At 43.2% G+C, this 25,938-nt stretch overlaps 1 protein-coding gene across 2 annotated transcripts in view; it reads right to left on the reverse strand.

The window, feature by feature from the left end:
- The window catches only part of LOC127913179 (protein kinase C zeta type-like), a 183,332-nt gene that overhangs the window by 116,296 nt on the left and 41,098 nt on the right, over positions 1-25,938 (reverse strand). The gene's annotated exons all lie outside the window — the stretch shown is intronic.

Consider the following 25,938-nt stretch of genomic DNA (forward strand, 5'->3'; position numbering starts at 1 on the left):
GCTTCCTGTATTATATATAAAGTATCATAGCGCTGCTTCCTGTATTATATAAAATTGTCTGGATTTGGAGAAATTCAATTGATACCATCCGTACCCTCATCATTGTATTGTCATCCTCCATCTCCACGTCCTTTGATGAAGGGAATCTGAAGCCGCTCTGCAGGCTTGAAGACATGTCTTTGATATAAAGTTTTGGAAAACTTATCTTCTATTCCCCCCTTGCCACACACACATTCTTCCTCTCTCTCTTTTCCTCCATATATTCTCTCTCTCCCTCCATATATTCTCTCTCTCCCTCAATATATTCTCTCTCGTTTCCTCTATATATTCTCCCTCCATATATTCTCTCTCTTTTCCTCCATATATTCTCTCTTTTCTTCCATATATTCTCTCTTTTCTTCCATATATTCTCTCTCTTTTCTTCCATATATTCTCTCTCTTTTCTTCCATATATTATCTCTCTTTTCCTCTATATATTCTCCCTCCATATATTCTCTCTCTTTTCCTCCATATATTCTCTCTCTTTTCTTCCATATATTATCTCTCTTTTCCTCTATATATTCTCCCTCCATATATTCTCTCTCTTTTCCTCCATATATTCTCTCTTTTCTTCCATATATTCTCTCTTTTCTTCCATATATTCTCTATTTTCTTCCATATATTCTCTCTTTTCTTCCATATATTCTCTCTCTTTTCTTCCATATATTATCTCTTTTCTTCCATATATTCTCTCTCTCCCTCAATATATTCTCTCTCTTTTCCTCTATATATTCTCCCTCCATATATTCTCTCTCTTTTCCTCCATATATTCTCTCTTTTCTTCCATATATTCTCTATTTTCTTCCATATATTCTCTCTTTTCTTCCATATATTCTCTATTTTCTTCCATATATTCTCTATTTTCTTCCATATATTCTCTCTTTTCTTCCATATATTCTCTCTCTTTTCTTCCATATATTATCTCTTTTCTTCCATATATTCTCTCTTTTCTTCCATATATTCTCTCTTTTCTTCCATATATTCTCTCTTTTCTTCCATATATTCTCTATTTTCTTCCATATATTCTCTCTTTTCTTCCATATATTCTCTCTCTTTTCTTCCATATATTATCTCTTTTCTTCCATATATTCTCTCTTTTCTTCCATATATTCTCTCTTTTCTTCCATATATTATCTCTCTTTTCCTCTATATATTCTCCCTCCATATATTCTCTCTCTTTTCCTCCATATATTCTCTCTCTTTTCCTCCATATATTCTCTCTCTTTTCCTCCATATATTCTCTCTTTTCCTCCATATATTCTCTCTCTTTTCTTCCATATATTATCTCTTTTCTTCCATATATTCTCTCTCTCCCTCAATATATTCTCTCTCTTTTCCTCTATATATTCTCCCTCCATATATTCTCTCTCTTTTCCTCCATATATTCTCTCTTTTCTTCCATATATTCTCTATTTTCTTCCATATATTCTCTCTTTTCTTCCATATATTCTCTATTTTCTTCCATATATTCTCTATTTTCTTCCATATATTCTCTCTTTTCTTCCATATATTCTCTCTCTTTTCTTCCATATATTATCTCTTTTCTTCCATATATTCTCTCTTTTCTTCCATATATTCTCTCTTTTCTTCCATATATTCTCTCTTTTCTTCCATATATTCTCTATTTTCTTCCATATATTCTCTATTTTCTTCCATATATTCTCTCTCTTTTCTTCCATATATTCTCTCTTTTCTTCCATATATTCTCTATTTTCTTCCATATATTCTCTATTTTCTTCCATATATTCTCTCTCTTTTCTTCCATATATTCTCTCTTTTCTTCCATATATTCTCTATTTTCTTCCATATATTCTCTCTTTTCTTCCATATATTCTCTCTTTTCTTCCATATATTCTCTCTTTTCTTCCATATATTCTCTCTTTTCTTCCATATATTCTCTATTTTCTTCCATATATTCTCTCTTTTCTTCCATATATTCTCTCTCTTTTCTTCCATATATTATCTCTTTTCTTCCATATATTCTCTCTTTTCTTCCATATATTCTCTATTTTCTTCCATATATTCTCTCTTTTCTTCCATATATTCTCTATTTTCTTCCATATATTCTCTCTTTTCTTCCATATATTCTCTCTCTTTTCTTCCATATATTCTCTCTTTTCTTCCATATATTCTCTCTTTTCTTCCATATATTCTCTCTTTTCTTCCATATATTATCTCTCTTTTCCTCTATATATTCTCCCTCCATATATTCTCTCTCTTTTCCTCCATATATTCTCTCTTTTCTTCCATATATTCTCTCTTTTCTTCCATATATTCTCTATTTTCTTCCATATATTCTCTCTTTTCTTCCATATATTCTCTCTTTTCTTCCATATATTCTCTCTTTTCTTCCATATATTCTCTCTTTTCTTCCATATATTCTCTATTTTCTTCCATATATTCTCTCTTTTCTTCCATATATTCTCTCTCTTTTCTTCCATATATTATCTCTTTTCTTCCATATATTCTCTCTTTTCTTCCATATATTCTCTATTTTCTTCCATATATTCTCTCTTTTCTTCCATATATTCTTTATTTTCTTCCATATATTCTCTCTTTTCTTCCATATATTCTCTCTCTTTTCTTCCATATATTCTCTCTTTTCTTCCATATATTCTCTCTTTTCTTCCATATATTCTCTCTTTTCTTCCATATATTCTCTCTTTTCTTCCATATATTCTCTCTTTTCTTCCATATATTCTCTCTTTTCTTCCATATATTCTCTCTTTTCTTCCATATATTCTCTCTTTTCTTCCATATATTCTCTCTTTTCTTCCATATATTCTCTCTTTTCTTCCATATATTCTCTCTCTTTTCTTCCATATATTATCTCTTTTCTTCCATATATTCTCTCTTTTCTTCCATATATTCTCTCTTTTCCTCCATATATTCTCTCTCTTTCTTTCCACCATATATTCTCTCTTTCTTTTCCTCCATATACTCTCTCTCTCTCTCTCTCTCTCTCTCTCTTTTCCTCCATATATACTCTCTCTCTCTCTCTCTTTTCCTCTATATATTCTCCCTCCATATATTCTCTCTCTTTTCCTCCATATATTCTCTCTTTTCTTCCATATATTCTCTCTTTTCTTCCATATATTCTCTATTTTCTTCCATATATTCTCTCTCTTTTCCTCCATATATTCTCTCTTTTCTTCCATATATTCTCTCTTTTCTTCCATATATTCTCTCTTTTCTTCCATATATTCTCTCTCTTTTCTTCCATATATTCTCTCTCTTTTCTTCCATATATTATCTCTCTTTTCCTCTATATATTCTCCCTCCATATATTCTCTCTCTTTTCCTCCATATATTCTCTCTTTTCTTCCATATATTCTCTATTTTCTTCCATATATTCTCTCTTTTCTTCCATATATTCTCTCTCTTTTCTTCCATATATTATCTCTTTTCTTCCATATATTCTCTCTTTTCTTCCATATATTCTCTATTTTCTTCCATATATTCTCTCTTTTCTTCCATATATTCTCTCTTTTCTTCCATATATTCTCTCTTTTCTTCCATATATTCTCTCTTTTCTTCCATATATTCTCTATTTTCTTCCATATATTCTCTATTTTCTTCCATATATTCTCTCTCTTTTCTTCCATATATTCTCTCTCTTTTCTTCCATATATTATCTATTTTCTTCCATATATTCTCTCTTTTCTTCCATATATTCTCTCTTTTCCTCCATATATTCTCTCTCTTTCTTTCCACCATATATTCTCTCTTTCTTTTCCTCCATATACTCTCTCTCTCTCTCTCTCTCTCTCTCTCTTTTCCTCCATATATACTCTCTCTCTCTCTCTCTTTTCCTCTATATATTCTCCCTCCATATATTCTCTCTCTTTTCCTCCATATATTCTCTCTTTTCTTCCATATATTCTCTCTTTTCTTCCATATATTCTCTCTCTTTTCTTCCATATATTCTCTCTCTTTTCTTCCATATATTATCTCTCTTTTCCTCTATATATTCTCCCTCCATATATTCTCTCTCTTTTCCTCCATATATTCTCTCTTTTCTTCCATATATTCTCTCTTTTCTTCCATATATTCTCTCTCTTTTCTTCCATATATTATCTCTTTTCTTCCATATATTCTCTCTTTTCTTCCATATATTCTCTATTTTCTTCCATATATTCTCTCTTTTCTTCCATATATTCTCTATTTTCTTCCATATATTCTCTCTTTTCTTCCATATATTCTCTCTCTTTTCTTCCATATATTATCTCTTTTCTTCCATATATTCTCTCTTTTCTTCCATATATTCTCTCTTTTCTTCCATATATTCTCTCTTTTCTTCCATATATTCTCTATTTTCTTCCATATATTCTCTCTTTTCTTCCATATATTCTCTCTCTTTTCTTCCATATATTCTCTCTTTTCTTCCATATATTCTCTCTTTTCTTCCATATATTCTCTCTTTTCTTCCATATATTATCTCTCTTTTCCTCTATATATTCTCCCTCCATATATTCTCTCTCTTTTCCTCCATATATTCTCTCTTTTCTTCCATATATTCTCTCTTTTCTTCCATATATTCTCTATTTTCTTCCATATATTCTCTCTTTTCTTCCATATATTCTCTCTTTTCTTCCATATATTCTCTCTTTTCTTCCATATATTCTCTCTTTTCTTCCATATATTCTCTATTTTCTTCCATATATTCTCTCTTTTCTTCCATATATTCTCTCTCTTTTCTTCCATATATTATCTCTTTTCTTCCATATATTCTCTCTTTTCTTCCATATATTCTCTCTTTTCTTCCATATATTCTCTCTTTTCTTCCATATATTCTCTATTTTCTTCCATATATTCTCTCTTTTCTTCCATATATTCTCTCTCTTTTCTTCCATATATTATCTCTTTTCTTCCATATATTCTCTCTTTTCTTCCATATATTCTCTCTTTTCTTCCATATATTCTCTCTTTTCTTCCATATATTCTCTCTTTTCTTCCATATATTCTCTCTCTTTTCTTCCATATATTCTCTCTTTTCTTCCATATATTCTCTATTTTCTTCCATATATTCTCTATTTTCTTCCATATATTCTCTCTCTTTTCTTCCATATATTATCTCTTTTCTTCCATATATTCTCTCTTTTCTTCCATATATTCTCTCTTTTCTTCCATATATTCTCTCTTTTCTTCCATATATTCTCTCTTTTCTTCCATATATTCTCTCTCTTTTCTTCCATATATTATCTCTTTTCTTCCATATATTCTCTCTTTTCTTCCATATATTCTCTATTTTCTTCCATATATTCTCTCTTTTCTTCCATATATTCTCTCTTTTCTTCCATATATTCTCTCTTTTCTTCCATATATTCTCTCTTTTCTTCCATATATTCTCTATTTTCTTCCATATATTCTCTATTTTCTTCCATATATTCTCTCTCTTTTCTTCCATATATTCTCTCTCTTTTCTTCCATATATTATCTATTTTCTTCCATATATTCTCTCTTTTCTTCCATATATTCTCTCTTTTCCTCCATATATTCTCTCTCTTTCTTTCCACCATATATTCTCTCTTTCTTTTCCTCCATATACTCTCTCTCTCTCTCTCTCTCTCTCTCTCTCTCTTTTCCTCCATATATACTCTCTCTCTCTCTCTCTCTCTTTTCCTCTATATATTCTCCCTCCATATATTCTCTCTCTTTTCCTCCATATATTCTCTCTTTTCTTCCATATATTCTCTCTTTTCTTCCATATATTCTCTCTCTTTTCTTCCATATATTCTCTCTCTTTTCTTCCATATATTATCTCTCTTTTCCTCTATATATTCTCCCTCCATATATTCTCTCTCTTTTCCTCCATATATTCTCTCTTTTCTTCCATATATTCTCTCTTTTCTTCCATATATTCTCTATTTTCTTCCATATATTCTCTCTTTTCTTCCATATATTCTCTCTTTTCTTCCATATATTCTCTCTTTTCTTCCATATATTCTCTCTTTTCTTCCATATATTCTCTATTTTCTTCCATATATTCTCTCTTTTCTTCCATATATTCTCTCTCTTTTCTTCCATATATTATCTCTTTTCTTCCATATATTCTCTCTTTTCTTCCATATATTCTCTATTTTCTTCCATATATTCTCTCTTTTCTTCCATATATTCTCTATTTTCTTCCATATATTCTCTCTTTTCTTCCATATATTCTCTCTCTTTTCTTCCATATATTCTCTCTTTTCTTCCATATATTCTCTCTTTTCTTCCATATATTCTCTCTTTTCTTCCATATATTATCTCTCTTTTCCTCTATATATTCTCCCTCCATATATTCTCTCTCTTTTCCTCCATATATTCTCTCTTTTCTTCCATATATTCTCTCTTTTCTTCCATATATTCTCTATTTTCTTCCATATATTCTCTCTTTTCTTCCATATATTCTCTCTTTTCTTCCATATATTCTCTCTTTTCTTCCATATATTCTCTCTTTTCTTCCATATATTCTCTATTTTCTTCCATATATTCTCTCTTTTCTTCCATATATTCTCTCTCTTTTCTTCCATATATTATCTCTTTTCTTCCATATATTCTCTCTTTTCTTCCATATATTCTCTCTTTTCTTCCATATATTCTCTCTTTTCTTCCATATATTCTCTATTTTCTTCCATATATTCTCTCTTTTCTTCCATATATTCTCTCTCTTTTCTTCCATATATTCTCTCTTTTCTTCCATATATTCTCTCTTTTCTTCCATATATTCTCTCTTTTCTTCCATATATTCTCTCTTTTCTTCCATATATTCTCTCTTTTCTTCCATATATTCTCTCTCTTTTCTTCCATATATTCTCTCTTTTCTTCCATATATTCTCTATTTTCTTCCATATATTCTCTCTTTTCTTCCATATATTCTCTCTCTTTTCTTCCATATATTCTCTCTTTTCTTCCATATATTCTCTATTTTCTTCCATATATTCTCTCTTTTCTTCCATATATTCTCTCTTTTCTTCCATATATTCTCTCTTTTCTTCCATATATTCTCTCTCTTTTCTTCCATATATTCTCTCTTTTCTTCCATATATTCTCTATTTTCTTCCATATATTCTCTCTTTTCCTCCATATATTCTCTCTCTCTCTTTCCTCCGTATATTCTCTCTCTTTCTTTCCACCATATATTCTCTCTTTCTTTTCCTCCATATACTCTCTCTCTCTCTCTCTCTCTCTCTCTCTTTTCCTCCATATATACTCTCTCTCTCTCTCTCTTTTCCTCCATATATACTCTCTCTCTCTCTCTCTCTCTCTCTCTCTCTCTCTCTCTCTCTCTCTCTCTCTCTCTTTTCCTCCATATATACTCTCTCTCTCTCTCTCTTTTCCTCTATATATTCTCCCTCCATATATTCTCTCTCTTTTCCTCCATATATTCTCTCTTTTCTTCCATATATTCTCTCTTTTCTTCCATATATTCTCTCTCTTTTCTTCCATATATTCTCTCTCTTTTCTTCCATATATTATCTCTCTTTTCCTCTATATATTCTCCCTCCATATATTCTCTCTCTTTTCCTCCATATATTCTCTCTTTTCTTCCATATATTCTCTATTTTCTTCCATATATTCTCTCTTTTCTTCTATATATTCTCTCTCTTTTCTTCCATATATTATCTCTTTTCTTCCATATATTCTCTCTTTTCTTCCATATATTCTCTCTTTTCTTCCATATATTCTCTCTTTTCTTCCATATATTCTCTATTTTCTTCCATATATTCTCTCTTTTCTTCCATATATTCTCTCTTTTCTTCCATATATTCTCTCTTTTCTTCCATATATTCTCTCTCTTTTCTTCCATATATTCTCTCTTTTCTTCCATATATTCTCTCTTTTCTTCCATATATTCTCTCTCTTTTCTTCCATATATTCTCTCTTTTCTTCCATATATTCTCTATTTTCTTCCATATATTCTCTATTTTCTTCCATATATTCTCTCTCTTTTCTTCCATATATTATCTCTTTTCTTCCATATATTCTCTCTTTTCTTCCATATATTCTCTCTTTTCTTCCATATATTCTCTCTTTTCTTCCATATATTCTCTCTCTTTTCTTCCATATATTATCTCTTTTCTTCCATATATTCTCTCTTTTCCTCCATATATTCTCTCTCTCTCTTTCCTCCGTATATTCTCTCTCTTTCTTTCCACCATATATTCTCTCTTTCTTTTCCTCCATATACTCTCTCTCTCTCTCTCTCTCTCTCTCTTTTCCTCCATATATACTCTCTCTCTCTCTCTCTCTCTCTCTTTTCCTCCATATATACTCTCTCTCTCTCTCTCTCTCTCTCTCTCTCTCTCTCTCTCTCTCTCTCTCTTCCTCCATATATACTCTCTCTCTCTCTCTCTCTCTTTTCCTCCATATATACTCTCTCTCTCTCTCTCTCTCTCTTTTCCTCCATATATACTCTCTCCCTCTCTCCCTTCCTCCATATATACTCTCTCTCTCTCTCTCTCTCTCTCTCTCTCTCTCTCTCTCTCTCTCTCTCTCTCTGTTCCTCCATATATACTCTCTCTCTATTTTTCTCCATATATAGTCTCTCCCTCTCTCCCTTCCACCCTCCAATTATCTGGGTACCTTTGCCCTACAACGGGGGCTACTGCTGCAGTGTCTTATGTAATAATGACTGTCCTGAATGAAACTAGCCCTGCTACTAGAGTCATCAATGACACTCTCCCTCTCCCAGACTAGAATAGAGCAGTGTGCTATCATCATCATCATCATCATCACTCTAACTGTTTCTGTTTCACAACCTCACCGCTTGGTGAGGTTATCCATCATCTAGCCCTGTGCATGTATTCATTAAATGTCTTAGAGTGCTGATCTAGGATCAGTTTATTCATTTAAATAAGAGGTTAATAAGATCACATGGACAGGGGGTACTTGATCCTAGATCAGCACTCCTATTCAGCAAACGCTTTATGAATATGGGTCCAGGCCAGTCAGCTACCGCCCACTTATTTACATACTTACTAGACCTTCTTCTTTATAGGAAAAATACATGACTATATAGTGAGCATAGATCTTTTAATAGTAAGGTCAGGAGCTAACCGACTTGGGAATGTGTGTGTGTCCTAAAATGAACTGATCCACTATAGCAGCATGTTTTCCTTACCTATGCCTAGGCTTCCATTAGAACAAGGCTTTATCACACAGACCTAGGCTCCCATTAGAACAAGGCTTTATCACATAGGCCTAGGCTCCCACTAGAATAAGGCTTTATCACATAGACCTAGGCTCCCACTAGAACAAGGCTTTATCACATAGACCTAGGCTCCCACTAGAACAAGGCTTTATCACATAGGCCTAGGCTCCCACTAGAATAAGGCTTTATCACATAGGCCTAGGCTCCCATTAGAACAAGGCTCTATCACATAGACCTAGGCTCCCACTAGAACAAGGCTTTATCACATAGGCCTAGGCTCCCACTAGAATAAGGCTTTATCACATAGGCCTAGGCTCCCACTAGAATAAGGCTTTATCACATAGGCCTAGGCTCCCACTAGAACAAGGCTTTATCACATAGACCTAGGCTCCCACTAGAACAAGGCTTTATCACATAGGCCTAGGCTCCCACTAGAACAAGGCTTTATCACATAGGCCTAGGCTCCCACTAGAACAAGGCTTTATCACATAGACCTAGGCTCCCACTAGAATAAGGCTTTATCACATAGGCCTAGGCTCCCACTAGAATAAGGCTTTATCACATAGGCCTAGGCTCCCACTAGAACAAGGCTTTATCACATAGACCTAGGCTCCCACTAGAACAAGGCTTTATCACATAGGCCTAGGCTCCCACTAGAATAAGGCTTTATCACATAGGCCTAGGCTCCCATTAGAACAAGGCTCTATCACATAGGCCTAGGCTCCAACAAGAACAAGGCTTTATCACATAGGCCTAGGATCCCACTATAACAAGGCTTTATCACATTCTGTATACAGACAGGGTTCTAAATACAATGTCCAGATGGCAGCTTCAAAAGTAACTACCCAATATACACTAGCTTCCTCTATAAAAAATACATCAGGTCCAACCATTCTATTTCCCTCTGAAACCACATCAGGCCCCACCACCATGCATCCATCAGCCCCCACTACCATGACATCCACATCTATCAGCCCCCACTACCATGACATCCACATCTATCAGCCCACACCACCATGCATCCACATCTATCAACCCCCACCACCATGACATCCATCAGCCCACACCACCATGCATCCACATCTATCAGCCCACACCACCATGACATCCATCAGCCCACACCACCGTGACATCCATCAGCCCCCACTACCATGACATCCATCAGCCCACACCACCATGACATCCATCAGCCCCCACTACCATGACATCCACATCTATCAGCCCACACCACCATGACATCCACATATATCAGCCCCCACCACCATGACATCCATCAGCCCACACCACCTTGACATCCATCAGCCCCCACTACCATGACATCCACATCTATCAGCCCCCACCACCATGACATCCATCAGCCCACACCACCGTGACATCCATCAGCCCCCACCACCATTACATCCATCAGCCCCCACCACCATGACATCCATCAGCACCCACTACCATGACATCCATCAGCCCCCACTACCATGACATCCATCAGCCCCCACCACCATGACATCCATCAGCCCCCACTACCATGACATCCATCAGCCCCCACCACCATGACATCCATCAGCCCCCACTACCATGACATCCATCAGCCCCCACCACCATGACATCCATCAGCCCCCACTACCATGACATCCATCAGCCCCCACCACCATGACATCCATCAGCCCCCACCGCCATGACATCCATCAGCCCCCACCACCATGACATCCATTAGCCCCCACCACCATGACATCCACATCCATCAGCCCCCACTACCATGACATCCATCAGCTCCCACCACCATGACATCCATCAGCCAACACCACCATGACATCCATCAGCCCCCACCACCATGACATCCATCAGCCCCCACCACCATGACATCCATCAGCCCCCACCACCATGACATCCATCAGCCCCCACTACCATGACATCCATCAGCCCCCACCACCATGACATCCATCAGCCCCCACCACCATGACATCCATCAGCCCCCACCACCATGACATCCATCAGCCCCCACCACCATGACATCCATCAGCCCCCACTACCATGACATCCATCAGCCCCCACCACCATGACATCCATCAGCCCTCACCACCATGACATCCATTAGCCCCCACCACCATGACATCCATCAGCCCCCACCACCATGACATCCATCAGCCCCCACCACCATGACATCCACATCCCCCACCACCATGACATCCACATCCATCAGCCCCACTACGATGACATCCATCAGCTCCCACCACCATGACATCCATCAGCCCCCACTACGATGACATCCATCAGCTCCCACCACCATGACATCCATCAGCCCACACCACCATGACATCCATCAGCCCCCACCACCATGACATCCATCAGCCCCCACTACCATGACATCCATCAGCCCCCACCACCATGACATCCATCAGCTCCCACCACCATGACATCCATCAGCCCCCACCACCATGACATCCATCAGCCCCCACCACCATGACATCCATCAGCCCCCACCACCATGACATCCATCAGCCCCCACTACCATGACATCCATCAGCACCCACTACCATGACATCCATCAGCCCCCACCACCATGACATCCATCAGCCCCCACCACCATGACATCCATCAGCCCCCACCACCATGACATCCATCAATCCCCACCACCATGACATCCATCAGCCCCCACCACCATGACATCCATCAGCCCCCACTGCCATGACATCCATCAGCCCCCACCGCCATGACATCCATCAGCCCCCACCACCATGACATCCATTAGCCCCCACCACCATGACATCCACATCCATCAGCCCCCACTACCATGACATCCACATCCATCAGCACCCACTACCATGACATCCATCAGCCCCCACCACCATGACATCCATCAGCCCCCACCACCATGACATCCATCAGCCTCCACCACCATGACATCCATCAATCCCCACCACCATGACATCCATCAGCCCCCACTACCATGACATCCATCAGCTCCCACCACCATGACATCCATCAGCCCACACCACCATGACATCCATCAGCCCCCACCACCATGACATCCATCAGCCCCCACCACCATGACATCCATCAGCCCCCACCACCATGACATCCATCAGCCCTCACCACCATGACATCCATCAGCCCCCACCACCATGACATCCATTAGCCCCCACCACCATGACATCCATCAGCACCCACCCCCATGACATCCATCAGCCCCACCCCCATGACATCCATCAGCCCCCACCGCCATGACATCCATCAGCCCCCACCACCATGACATCCATTAGCCCCCACCACCATGACATCCACATCCATCAGCCCCCACTACCATGACATCCATCAGCTCTCACCACCATGACATCCATCAGCCCCCACCACCATGACATCCATCAGCCCCCACCACCATGACATCCATCAGCCCCCACCACCATGACATCCACATCCCCCACCACCATGACATCCATCAGCCCCCACCACCATGACATCCACAGCCCCCACCACCATGACATCCATCAGCCCCCACCACCATGACATCCATCAGCCCCCACTACCATGACATTCATCAGCCCCCACCACCATGACATCCATTAGCCCCCACCACCATGACATCCACATCCATCAGCCCCCACCACCATGACATCCATTAGCCCCCACCACCATGACATCCACATCCATCAGCTCCCACCACCATGACATCCATCAGCCCCCACCACCATGACATCCATCAGCCCCCACCACCATGACATCCATCAGCCCCCACCACCATGACATCCATCAGCCCCCACCCCCATGACATCCATCAGCCCCCACCACCATGACATCCATCAGCCCCCACTACCATGACATCCACATCCATCAGCCCCCACCACCATGACATCCATCAGCCCCCACCACCATGACATCCATTAGCCCCCACCACCATGACATCCATCAGCCCTCACCACCATGACATCCATCAGCCCCCACCACCATGACATCCATCAGCCCTCACCACCATGACTTCCATCAGCCCCCACCACCATGACATCCATCAGCCCCCACTACCATGACATCCATCAGCCCACACCACCATGACATCCATCAGCACCCACCACCATGACATCCATCAGCCCCCACCACCATGACATCCACATCCATCAGCCCCCACCACCATGACATCCATCAGCCCTCACCACCATGACTTCCATCAGCCCCCACCACCATGACATCCATCAGCCCCCACCACCATGACATCCATCAGCCCCCACCACCATGACATCCATCAGCCCCCACTACCATGACATCCATCAGCCCACACCACCATGACATCCATCAGCCCCCACTACCATGACATCCATCAGCCCACACCACCATGACATCCATCAGCCCACACCACCATGACATCCATCAGCCCCCACCACCATGACATCCATTAGCCCCCACCACCATGACATCCACATCCATCAGCCCCCACCACCATGACATCCATTAGCCCCCACCACCATGACATCCACATCCATCAGCTCCCACCACCATGACATCCATCAGCCCCCACCACCATGACATCCATCAGCCCCACCACCATGACATCCATCAGCCCCCACCACCATGACATCCATCAGCCCCCACCCCCATGACATCCATCAGCCCCCACCACCATGACATCCATCAGCCCCCACTACCATGACATCCACATCCATCAGCCCCCACTACCATGACATCCATCAGCCCCCACCACCATGACATCCATTAGCCCCCACCACCATGACATCCATCAGCCCTCACCACCATGACATCCATCAGCCCCCACCACCATGACATCCATCACCCCTCACCACCATGACATCCATCAGCCCCCACCACCATGACATCCATCAGCCCCCACTACCATGACATCCATCAGCCCACACCACCATGACATCCATCAGCCCCCACCACCATGACATCCATCAGCCCCCACCACCATGACATCCATCAGCCCCCACCACCATGACATCCATCAGCCCCCACTACCATGACATCCATCAGCCCCCACCACCATGACATCCATCAGCCCCCACCACCATGACATCCATCAGCCCCCACCACCATGACATCCATCAGCCCCCACCACCATGACATCCATCAGCCCCCACCACCATGACATCCATCAGCCCCCACCACCATGACATCCATCAGCCCCCACCACCATGACATCCATCAGCCCCCACCACCATGACATCCATCAGCCCCCACCACCATGACATCCATCAGGACAATAGAGGATAACATAAAGCAGATAGACTGAGTTTAGCCAGATTGGTCTGGTATCTACTTGTCAGTGGAGATGGATGGGGACGTGAGGACTGTAAATAGGTTACACTGATTACCATCCCAAGTCTCTGTGGCCTAGACCACTGCTGGGAGGGAGGCAGAGACTGTCAGAGCTGACAGAAAACAGACCCAGGAAATGTTCTTAGCAGCAGGAGAGCGTCGCCACACCGCTGAGTAAAGACATCTAATCCAGACTTGATTTGTGATTGTAATATGGGTTGAAATGAGAAGGAAATGAGAAGGATGTGGGGGGGAATGTTATGTGTAACGTGATTATGTTGATTGATAAGTTAAATATTGTACACAATAGACTACAATCACACAAACCGTATTGGAGTCACTTTTCCGTCAGCTAACAATGTCATTATACTGACGCTACCTTGATGTCCATGACTCTAGGAACAAACAGCCTTAAGTATTTAACAAGATAGTCCTTCTAGATAGTCCTTTTCTAGCAAGACAATGGAAGTCAGAACAACTAGACTAGAGAATAGAGAACGTTTTCCTCTAGAGAACATTTTCTTCTAAGACAGGCTGAAAATCTGTTCTCTTGTACATCAAATCTTAAATGATTTAAAAGAAGAACCCATACGGAGGTTCCATGGATGCAAAAACACACATTTTCTGTATCTAATCTTTCTGTATGTAAAACACCCACAAAAACCCACTCACAACTGCATTTCACACAGAGATCCCGCTAGACAACCCAACTACTGTCCCCATGTCAACACACATGCACCCTGCCTGTCCGTCTGTCTCACACAGATTTAGTTCTGTACAGTGTCCGGTTAGAAGTTGCCGTCGACACAGATCTAGGATCAACTTATCGTCCCCATATCCTATTGTTAACCATTAGGAGGGGACATGAACAACCAACCTTAGGTTAGTGTATTATAGAACCCATTCCATTCTCCTCCTACCTTTCACTCGCAGGTAGAAGAGGAGTGTTAGCAGCATCCCTCCTTTATCTGGCGGCAGCAGAGTCACTCACTCCCTCTGATTAAAGTCATGTAAACAGAGGGCTCTCATGATAGCATTCTCTCTTCCCTCCTTACCTTCTATTCCTCCTCCCTCATCCCCACTCCCTCCCTCATCCCACCTCCCTTCTTCCCACTCAATCCCTCATCCCCACTCCCTCCCTCATCCCTACTCCCTCCCTCCTTCCCCACTCCCTCGAGGCTGCTACTCAGCAGCAGTCTCTTGTCTCTCTCTTTCTCCCTCCGTCTCTCCCTCCCTCCCTCCCTCCACACACACATACAGCACCAGCTTCCTCCTCTGCACTCCGGGCATGCCCAATAGTAGCCCAGTACTTCCCCACTACCTAGTCTTTGGATATGATGTCTAAAACGTAACACTGTATATAACAGTCCTAATGAGCAGCTCTCATTCCCCTTGGATTTAGCCAGCTGTTTTATTTAAGCTAATCGGTACATAACTGAGAATATCAAATGGGGCTTTCCATAGAGGAGCCACCACAGTGATACAGTCTAGAGGTCTTTCCATTCCCAAATGTATCCATGGCTTTCCCACTCAACCCGATATGCATAAATATATTTTCAAACAAATGAATAAAGAGAGAAGAAAGAAACCTCCTACTATGAGCTGCCATCGCAATCAATAAATGAGTGATATATATACAAAAAACAAAATATAACTCGCAACATGCAACTATTTCAAAGATTTTACTGAGTTACAGTTTACATAAGGAAATCAGTCAATTGAATTACATTCATTAGGTCCTAATCTATGGATTTCACATGACTGGGTATACAGATACACACATCTGTTGGTCACAGATAAAAAATTGAAAAAGTCGGGGTGTGGATCAGAAAACCAGCCAGTATCTGGTGTGACCACTATCTGCCTCATGCAGTGCGACACTTCTCATTTGCATAGAGTTGATCAGGCTGTGGAATGTTGTCCCACTCCTCTTCAATGGCTGTGTGAAGTCACTGTATATTGTCGGGAACTGGAACATGCTGTCGTACACGTCGATCCAGAGCATTCCAAACATGCTCAATGTGTGACATGTCTGGTGAGTATGCAGGCCATGGAATAACTGGGACATTTTCAGCTTCCAACAATTGTGTACAAATCCTTGCGACATGGGGCTGTGCATTATTATGTTGAAACATGAAGTGATGGCGGTGGATGAAAGGCTCTTTCAATGGGCCTCAGGATCTCTGCATTCAAATTGCCATCGATAAAATTAAAATGTGTTCATTGTCTGTAACTTAAGCCTGACCATACCATAACCCAACTGCCACCATGGGGCACTCTGTTCACAACGTTAACATCAGCAAACCAGCACAACGCCATACACACTGTCTGCCATCTGCCCGGGACAGTTGAAACCGGGATTCATCTGTGAAGAGCACACTTAGCCACTGGCGCTTTTCAAGGAAGTCAGGAACCAATATACATAGTCAGTTAGGGAAGCAAAGGTTAGCTTTTTCAAACAGAAATTTGCATCCTGTAGCACTGATTCCAAAAGTTTTGGGACACTGTAAAAACTGTCAACACCAATAAATCTACAATAATCGTCAGGCCATGTTTCCACCTGGCTACCCCTACCCCGGTCAACAGCTCTGCACCCCCCACAGAAACTTGCCCAAGCCCCACACCCGCTTCTCCTTCACCCAAACCCAGGCAGCTGACGTTCGGAAAGAGCTGCAACATCGGGATCCATACAAATCAGCTGGGCTAGAAAATCTGGACCCTCTCTTTCCAAAATTATCCACCAAAATTGTTGCAACCCCTATTACTAGCCTGTTCAACCTCTCTTTTGTATCATCTGAGATCCCCAAAAATTGGAAAGCTGCCGTGGTCATCCCCCTCTTCAAAGGGGAAGACACTCTAGACCCAAACTGCTATAGACATATATCCATCCTGCCCTGCCTTTCTAAAATCTTAGAAAGCCAAGTTAACAAACAGATCACCGACCATTTTGAATCCCACCGTACCTTCTCCACTATGCAATCTGGTTTCCGAGCTGGTCATGGGTACACCTCAGCAACGCTCAATGTCCTAAATGATATCATAACCGCCATCAATAAAAGACAGTACTGTGCAGCCGTCTTCATCAACCTGGCCAAGGCTTTCGACTCTGTCAATCACCACATTCTTATCGGCAGACTCAATAGCCTTGGTTTCTCAAATGACTGCCTCCCCTGGTTCACCAACTACTTCTCTGATAGAGTTTGGTGTGTCAAATCGGAGGACCTGTTGTCCCGGACCTCTGGCAGTCTCTATGTGGGTACCACAGGGTTCAATTCTCGGGCCGACTCTTTTCTCTTTACATATCAATGATGTCGCTCTTGCTGCTGGTGATTCTCTGATCCACCCCTATTCAGACTACACCATTCCGTAAACATCTGGCCCTTCTTTGGACACTGTGTTAACAAACCTCCAAACAAGCTTCAATGCCATACAACACTCCTTCCATGGCCTCCAACTGCTTTTAAATGCTAGTAAAACTAAATGCTTGCTCTTCAACCGATTGCTTCCCACACCTGCCCGCCCCACTAGCATCACTACTCTGGATGGACAACTACAAATACCTACTGTAGGTATCTGGTCAGACTGTAAACTCTCCTTCCAGACTCACATTAAGCATCTCCAATCCAAAATCAAATCTAGAATCGGCTTCCTTTTTCGCAACAAAGCTTCCTTCACGCGTGCTGCCAAACATACCCTCATAAAACTGACTAGCCCACCAATCTTTGACTTCGGCGATGTCATTTACAAAATAGCCTCCAACACTCTACTCAGCAAATTGGATGTAGTCTATCACAGTGCCATCCGTTTTGTCACCAAAGCCCCATATACTACCCACCACTGCGACCTGTATGCTCTCGTTGGCTGGCCCTCGCTACATATTCGTCGCCAAACCCACTGGCTCCAGGTCATCTATAAGTCTATGCTAGGTAAAGCCTCGCCTTTGCTCACTGGTCACCATAGCAGCACCCACCCGTAGCACGTGCTCCAGCAGGTATATTTCACAGGTGATCCCCAAAGCCAACAGCTCATTTGGCCGCCGTTCCTTCCAGTTCTCTGCTGCCAATGACTGGGACGAATTGCAAATATCACTGAAGCTGGAGACTTATATCTCCCTCTCTAACTTTAAGCGTCAGCTGTCAGAGCAGCATACCAAACACTGTACCTGTACACAGCCCATCTGTAAATAGCACCCCATGCCTGTTATTTATTGTTTTGCTCTTTTGCACATAGTATCTCTACTTGCACATCATCATCTTCACATCTATCACTCGTGTTAATGCTACATTGTAATTATTAATGAATTATTTCACCTCTTTGTCCTATTTATTGCCTTATCTCCCTAATCTTACTACATTTACACACACTGTACATGTACACGCCAACGTTCCCCTCATCTTTGTCCACTACATAAACTTGTCCCTGAGGACATTCCCCTTTGTCGGCTTCTTTTCACTACACTCTTTCTCCTCTTACTTTCCTTTTACTTCAATGAAAAAGGCCTCCATCTTTGCAAAAAAACATGGTCTAGGTCAAGGAACCAATATACACAAGGTACACAATGTACATTAATAGAGGACAGGTCCAATTGGGTCGAATCGCTATATCAATTTTAATTGTATGTTAAATTCAGGCTGTAAAACAACAAAATGTGGATTAAGTCAAGGAGTATGAATACTCTCTGAAAGCACTGTATATCAGACCTGACCTAGATCCGAGACAAGAGTCAGAATTTAGAACCCTGACCTGCTCAGGTCCTCTGTCGGAGCTCGGAAATTCAGGTCTGTTGGACACGTGAAGACCTCTATCACCAGGGTGAAGTTACCCAACTCAACCACACGATGGCAGAACTAGCTGTGGGTTTGACACGTCACCATCATTTGCACTGAATACATTTCCACCTAAATATAAACGTCAGCGTCTATTTTTAGATCAGGTGCTGAGCTTCTGAGGCTCGGAGCAGAGTGGAGGAGGCGGAGGTGCCTTATGGTGTCAATGACCTGTGCGGTGGTAGTTTTGTTCTGGACTGCTAATACCTGTGGGTGTGTACTGCTAATAGCTATATACCTACTGTACACTCTCACATATTGTTATATATAAGAAAGGATTAAAACAAGCCTAACATAAACACACACACAGAGTTGCTAAAAGTTCACGCCGAAGATCAGCAGTTAATGAAACACCATAAATCCATGCTTCTGGATGGATACTTGCTGCTACATTCTGACTGATCTAACTCCCAGGCAAGTCTTACTGAGATTTCCCTCCAATAGTGAACCTGCTAATGTTGCAACACTGGGGAGGTTGTGCAAGCATTTCCCACATTCCTTCACAGTGAGAGTATAGAGCAGGACAGAGGCGGATTGGGACCACAAATCTGCATTTCTAACTTCCCACTGGCCCATTGGTTTTTCCATCAAGGCCACCACACCGGCCCATTAGTTTTTCCATCAAGGCCACCACACCGGCCCATTGGGTTTTTCCATCAAGGCCACCACACCGGCCCATTGGTTTTTCCATCAAGGCCACCACACCGGCCCATTGGTTTTTCCATCAAGGCCACCACACCGGCCCATTAGTTTTTCCATCAAGGCCACCACACCGGCCCATTGGGTTTTTCCATCAAGGCCACCACACCGGCCCATTAGTTTTTCCATCAAGGCCACCACATTGGTTTTTCCATCAAGGCCACCACACCGGCCCATTGGTTTTTCCATCAAGGCCACCACACCGGCCCATTCAAGGCCACCACACCGGCCCATTGATTTTTCCATCAAGGCCACCACACCGGCCCATTGGTTTTTCCATCAAGGCCACCACACCGGCCCATTCTGGCATTTGCCTGAACTTTTTCCATCAAGGCCACCACACCGGCCCATTGGTTTTCCTTATTACCACAGCCCTATAGCCACCACACTAGCCATTAACATTGGTCCTTTTAGAAAAACCATTCACAGGCCACCTCATTAAGACACCAGCCCATTGGCCCTCATTTTTCCTTATGGCCAGTTTGTCTCACAGTCAAATATACCTATTTTTCACAGCTCATAGCCAAACAATGGTCCCCTCATTCACACCTATAGCCCTCATTAGAAAAACAACAATTACCAGACCAGGCTAACTGGGCTGAAGATGGACCCAGCCCATCTGGCCTTTGCCTGCCCTATAGCCCCATTATGGCCAGTTACCACAGTCTCTATGCCCTCATTAGCAGCCCTAAGGCTGGTATAGACTTCATCAGCCAGCCTCATTACCACAGCCTAGGGGACCTAATTACCACAGCACTATATACCTCATTACCATAGTCCTATATACCTTATTACCACAGCCCTATAGACCTCATTACCACAGCCCTATAGCCCTCATTACCACACCTATAGCCCTCATTACCATAGCACTATATACCTCATTACCACAGTCCTATATACCTCATTACCAGTCAAATATACCTCATTACCATACCTATAGCCCTCATTATCACAGCTCTATAGCCCTCATTACCACAGCCCTATAGCGCTCATTACCGTAGCCCTATAGACCTCATTACCGTAGCCCTATAGACCTCATTACCACAGCTCTATAGCCCTCATTACCACAGCCCTATAGCCCTCATTACCACAGCCCTATAGTGCTCATTGCCACAGCCCTATAGCCCTCATTACCACAGCCCTATAGACCTCATTACCACAGCCCTATAGACCTCATTACCACAGCCCTATAGCCCTCATTACCACAGCCCTATAGCGCTCATTACCACAGCCCTATAGCCCTCATTACCACAGCCCTATAGACCTCATTACCACAGCCCTATAGCCCTCATTACCACAGCCCTATAGCCCTCATTACCACAGCCCTATAGCCCTCATTACCACAGCCCTATAGCGCTCATTACCACAACCCTATAGCCATCATTACCACAGCCCTATAGACCTCATTACCACAGCCCTATAGCCCTCATTACCACAGCCCTATAGTGCTCATTACCACAGCCCTATAGCCCTCATTACCACGGGCCTATAGCCCTCATTACCACAGCCCTATAGACCTCATTACCACAGCCCTATAGACCTCATTACCACAGCCCTATAGCCCTCATTACCACACCTATAGCCCTCATTACCATAGCACTATATACCTCATTACCAGTCAAATATACCTCATTACCATACCTATAGCCCTCATTATCACAGCTCTATAGCCCTCATTACCACAGCCCTATAGCGCTCATTACCGTAGCCCTATAGACCTCATTACCGTAGCCCTATAGACCTCATTACCACCCCGCTATAGCCCTCATTACCACAGCCCTATAGCCCTCATTACCACAGCCCCTCATAGCCCTCATTGCCACAGCCCTATAGCCCTCATTACCACAGCCCTATAGACCTCATTACCACAGCCCTATAGAGCCCCCATTACCACATTACTCACAGCCCTATAGCCCTCATTACCACAGCCCTATAGACCTCATTACCACAGCCCTATAGCATTACCACAGCCCTAACCCTCATTACCACAGCCCTATTACCACAGCCCTATAGCCCTCAGCCCTTACCACAGCCCTATAGCCCTCATTACCACAGCCCTATAGCCCTCATTACCACACCACCCCCTATTACCACCCTATCATTACCACAGCCCTATAGCCCTCATTACCACAGCCCTATAGTCCTCATTACCACAGCCCTATAGTGCTCATTACCACAGCCCTATAGCCCTCATTACCACGGGCCTATAGCCCTCATTACCACAGCCCTATAGACCTCATTACCACAGCCCTATAGACCTCATTACCACAGCCCTATAGACCTCATTACCACAGCCCTATAGCCCTCATTACCACAGCCCTATAGCCCTCATTACCACAGCCCTATAGCCCTCATTACCACAGCCCTATAGCCCTCATTACCACAGCCCTATAGTGCTCATTACCACAGCCCTATAGCCCTCATTACCACGGGCCTATAGCCCTCATTACCACAGCCCTATAGACCTCATTACCACAGCCCTATAGACCTCATTACCACAGCCCTATAGCCCTCATTACCACACCTATAGCCCTCATTACAGCCCATACCACGGGCCTAGCACTATATACCACAGCCCTATAGACCTCATTACCACAGCCCTATATACCTCATTACCATACCTATAGCCCTCATTATCACAGCTCTATAGCCCTCATTACCACAGCCCTATAGCGCTCATTACCGTAGCCCTATAGCCCTCATTACCACAGCCCTATACCTCATTACCACAGCCCTATAGACCTCATTACCACAGCCGCCCTATAGCCCTCATTACCACAGCCCTATAGCCTCATTCATTAGCCCTCATTACCACAGCCCTATAGCCTCATTACCACAGCCCTATAGCCCTCATTACCACAGCCCTATAGACCTCATTACCACAGCCCTATAGACCTCATTACCACAGCCCTATAGCCCTCATTACCACAGCCCATTACAGCCCTAGCGCTCATTACCACAGCCCTATAGCCCTCATTACCACAGCCCTATAGACCTCATTACCACAGCCCTATAGCCCTCATTACCACAGCCCTATAGCCCTCATTACCACAGCCCTATTAGCCCTCATTACCACAGCCCTATAGCTATAGCCCTCATTACCACAGCCCTATAGTGCTCATTACCACAGCCCTATAGCCCTCATTACACAGCCCTATAGCCCTCATTACCACAGCCCTATAGCCCTCATTACCACAGCCCTATAGCCCTACCACAGCCCTATAGACCTCATTACCACAGCCCTATAGCCCATTATAGACCTCATTACCACAGCCCTATAGACCTCATTACCTACAGCCCTATAGCCCTCATTACCACAGCCCTATAGCCCTCATTACCACAGCCCTATAGCGCTCATTACCACAGCCCTATAGACCTCATTACCACAGCCCTATAGCCCTCATTACCACAGCCCTATAGCCCTCATTACCACAGCCCTATAGCCCTCATTACCACAGCCCTATCAGCATTACCACAGGGGACCTCATTACCACAACTGTACATTACCACAGCCCTTGCCCTCATTACACAGCCTATAGGAGCCCAGCCTATCCTCATTACCACAGCCCTATAGACCTCATTACCACAGCCCTATAGCCATTACCACAGCCCTATATCCTCATTAGCCCTATAGCCCTCATTACCATCATATACCACAGCCCACTGTCAAATAGACCTCATTACCATACCTATAGCCACAGCCTATAGCGCTCATTACCACAGCCCTATAGGCCCTCATTACCACAGATCTACCATAGCCCCCTCATTACCACAGCCCTATAGCCCTCATTACCACAGCCCTATAGCCCTCATTACCACAGCCCTATAGCCTCATTACCACAGCCCTATAGCCTCCAGCCCATTGCCACAGTACATTACCACAGCCCTACGATCATTACCACAGCCCTATAGACCTCATTACCACAGCCCTATAGCTCATTACCACAGCCCTATAGCGCTATAGCCCTCATTACCACAGCCCTATAGCCCTCATTACCACAGCCCTATAGCCCTCATTACCACAGCCCTATAGCCCTCATTACCACAGCCCTATAGCCTATAGCCTATAGACCTCATTACCACAGCCCTATAGCCCTCATTACCACAGCCCTATAGCCTCACTGGAGACTCATTACCACAGGCCTAGCGCTCATTACCACAGCCCTATAGCCCTCATTACAGCCCTATACCCCGCCCAGCCCTATAGACCTCATTACCACAGCCCTATAGCATTAGCAGCCCTATAGCCCCATTACCACAGCCCTATAGCCCTCATCACCCTATAGCCCCACTGGAGACTGTAGCCATTAGCTAGCGCTATAGCCTATAGCCCCGTAGCGTTACGATCACCCGCCCACTGGAGACGTAGCCTAGCTAGCGCTATAGCTCCATTGTTGCTATTGAGCAACAATGGACAACTAAGTAGTTTGTCCAGTGGAAGCATTAACCAGGGGGCAAGAAAGGCCTTTGTGGATTAGCTGCGCTGAACAGATGTGCCTCGGGGGCGAACACCATTCACCAGAGGTCCAATATGAGAGAGAAACACACAATGTAGCAAACCACCTGGCGTGAACCGCTCTAAATCCTGTCCCATCAGCCCCGGATAGGGGGTTAGCCCAGGCCTCTCATCCACAACATATGGGTCAGATACATAATTGAAGACATAAAACGATACTAAGGATAGTGGTGTGTGAAGTGAACTGCAGTCAAGCCAGATAAGGCTTTGAGGGGCTGAGACTAAAGGAGGGCATGTGATAGGCTGTTAGGCTGTGGGGGGGTTTCTGGGGCATGGTCGTTCCACTCTCAGTTCTATTCAGATTAGTGATCCCCTAGGCACCACCAGTCCTGAAGTCTTGCAAGCATCCTGACAGTTTGCGACAGGGCCTGAGCTATTTTTGTCGGTTTTCTGTGTGTGTGCTCGCTCGTGCGTGCGTGCCTCTCTCTCTCTCTCTCTCTCTCTCTCTCTCTCTCTCTCTCTCTCTCTCTCTCTCTCTCTCTCTCTCTCTCTCTCTCTCTCTCTCTCCCTCTCTCTCTCCTCTCTCTCTCTCTCTTTCTCTCTCTCATCTCCCCCTCTCTCTCCTCATCACCCCCTCTCTTTCCCTGTCCCATCTATATCTCACTTTTAGTTGTTGCATCAGCCAATCAATAGACAACAAGCCTCAATAATCTCTGCATCCGAGGCTTCTGCTGCAGGACACTGCTGAGATGTGAGGGTGAGGAGAGAGAGGAGGCTTATAGATGAAGCTGAATCCATAAGTCCCGCAATGACAGAACACAGCAGGGCATCTCTCTCACTCTCCACCTGACCTCCGCTTGGCTGGGTCCTATTCATTAAGGAACATTGTAGATAAACATTTTGCAAACGAAAACAAGTAGTCCTTCCCTGTTTGAGTTTGTTTTCTTCCATTTCATGCTTAATGAATACAAACCTGGTTGGTCCCCCAGTAAGACAAAAGGAGGAATCTGGGCATTCCTGTTATATATTATGGACAGCGACGACAGCGTATTGAAATGGGACGATGACCCAATCGATAGATTGAAGCTTCGGGATGCGTAGGACTGCTGTCATACTTACTGTTGCTGTATCCGTTATCCAGTTAGACTCTTTGATCAAACGAAACCCGGAAGATCATTGATCATGATGTAAAAGGTGTCGTCTTACCACGTCAAACTGACTGCAACTGACAAAAATACAGTAGCTCACTGTATACTCATAGAACTTAAAAGGGTTCTTTGGCTGTCCCCATTGGAGAACCCTTTGAAAAAACTTTTTTTTTTGGTTCTAGGTAGAACCCTTTTCACAGAGGGTTCTACCTGGAATCAAAAAGGGTTCTACCTGGAGCAAAAAGGGTTCTCCTATGGGAACAGCTGTAGCTGTTCCCATAGTGGTCCTTCTGTAGCTCAGTTGGTAGAGCATGGCGCTTGTAACGCCAGGGTAGTGGGTTCGATTCCCAGGACCACCCATACGTAGAATGTATGCAC

Source organism: Oncorhynchus keta, chromosome 28, assembly GCF_023373465.1.
Source record: "Oncorhynchus keta strain PuntledgeMale-10-30-2019 chromosome 28, Oket_V2, whole genome shotgun sequence".
NCBI classification, from domain to species: Eukaryota; Metazoa; Chordata; class Actinopteri; order Salmoniformes; family Salmonidae; genus Oncorhynchus; species Oncorhynchus keta.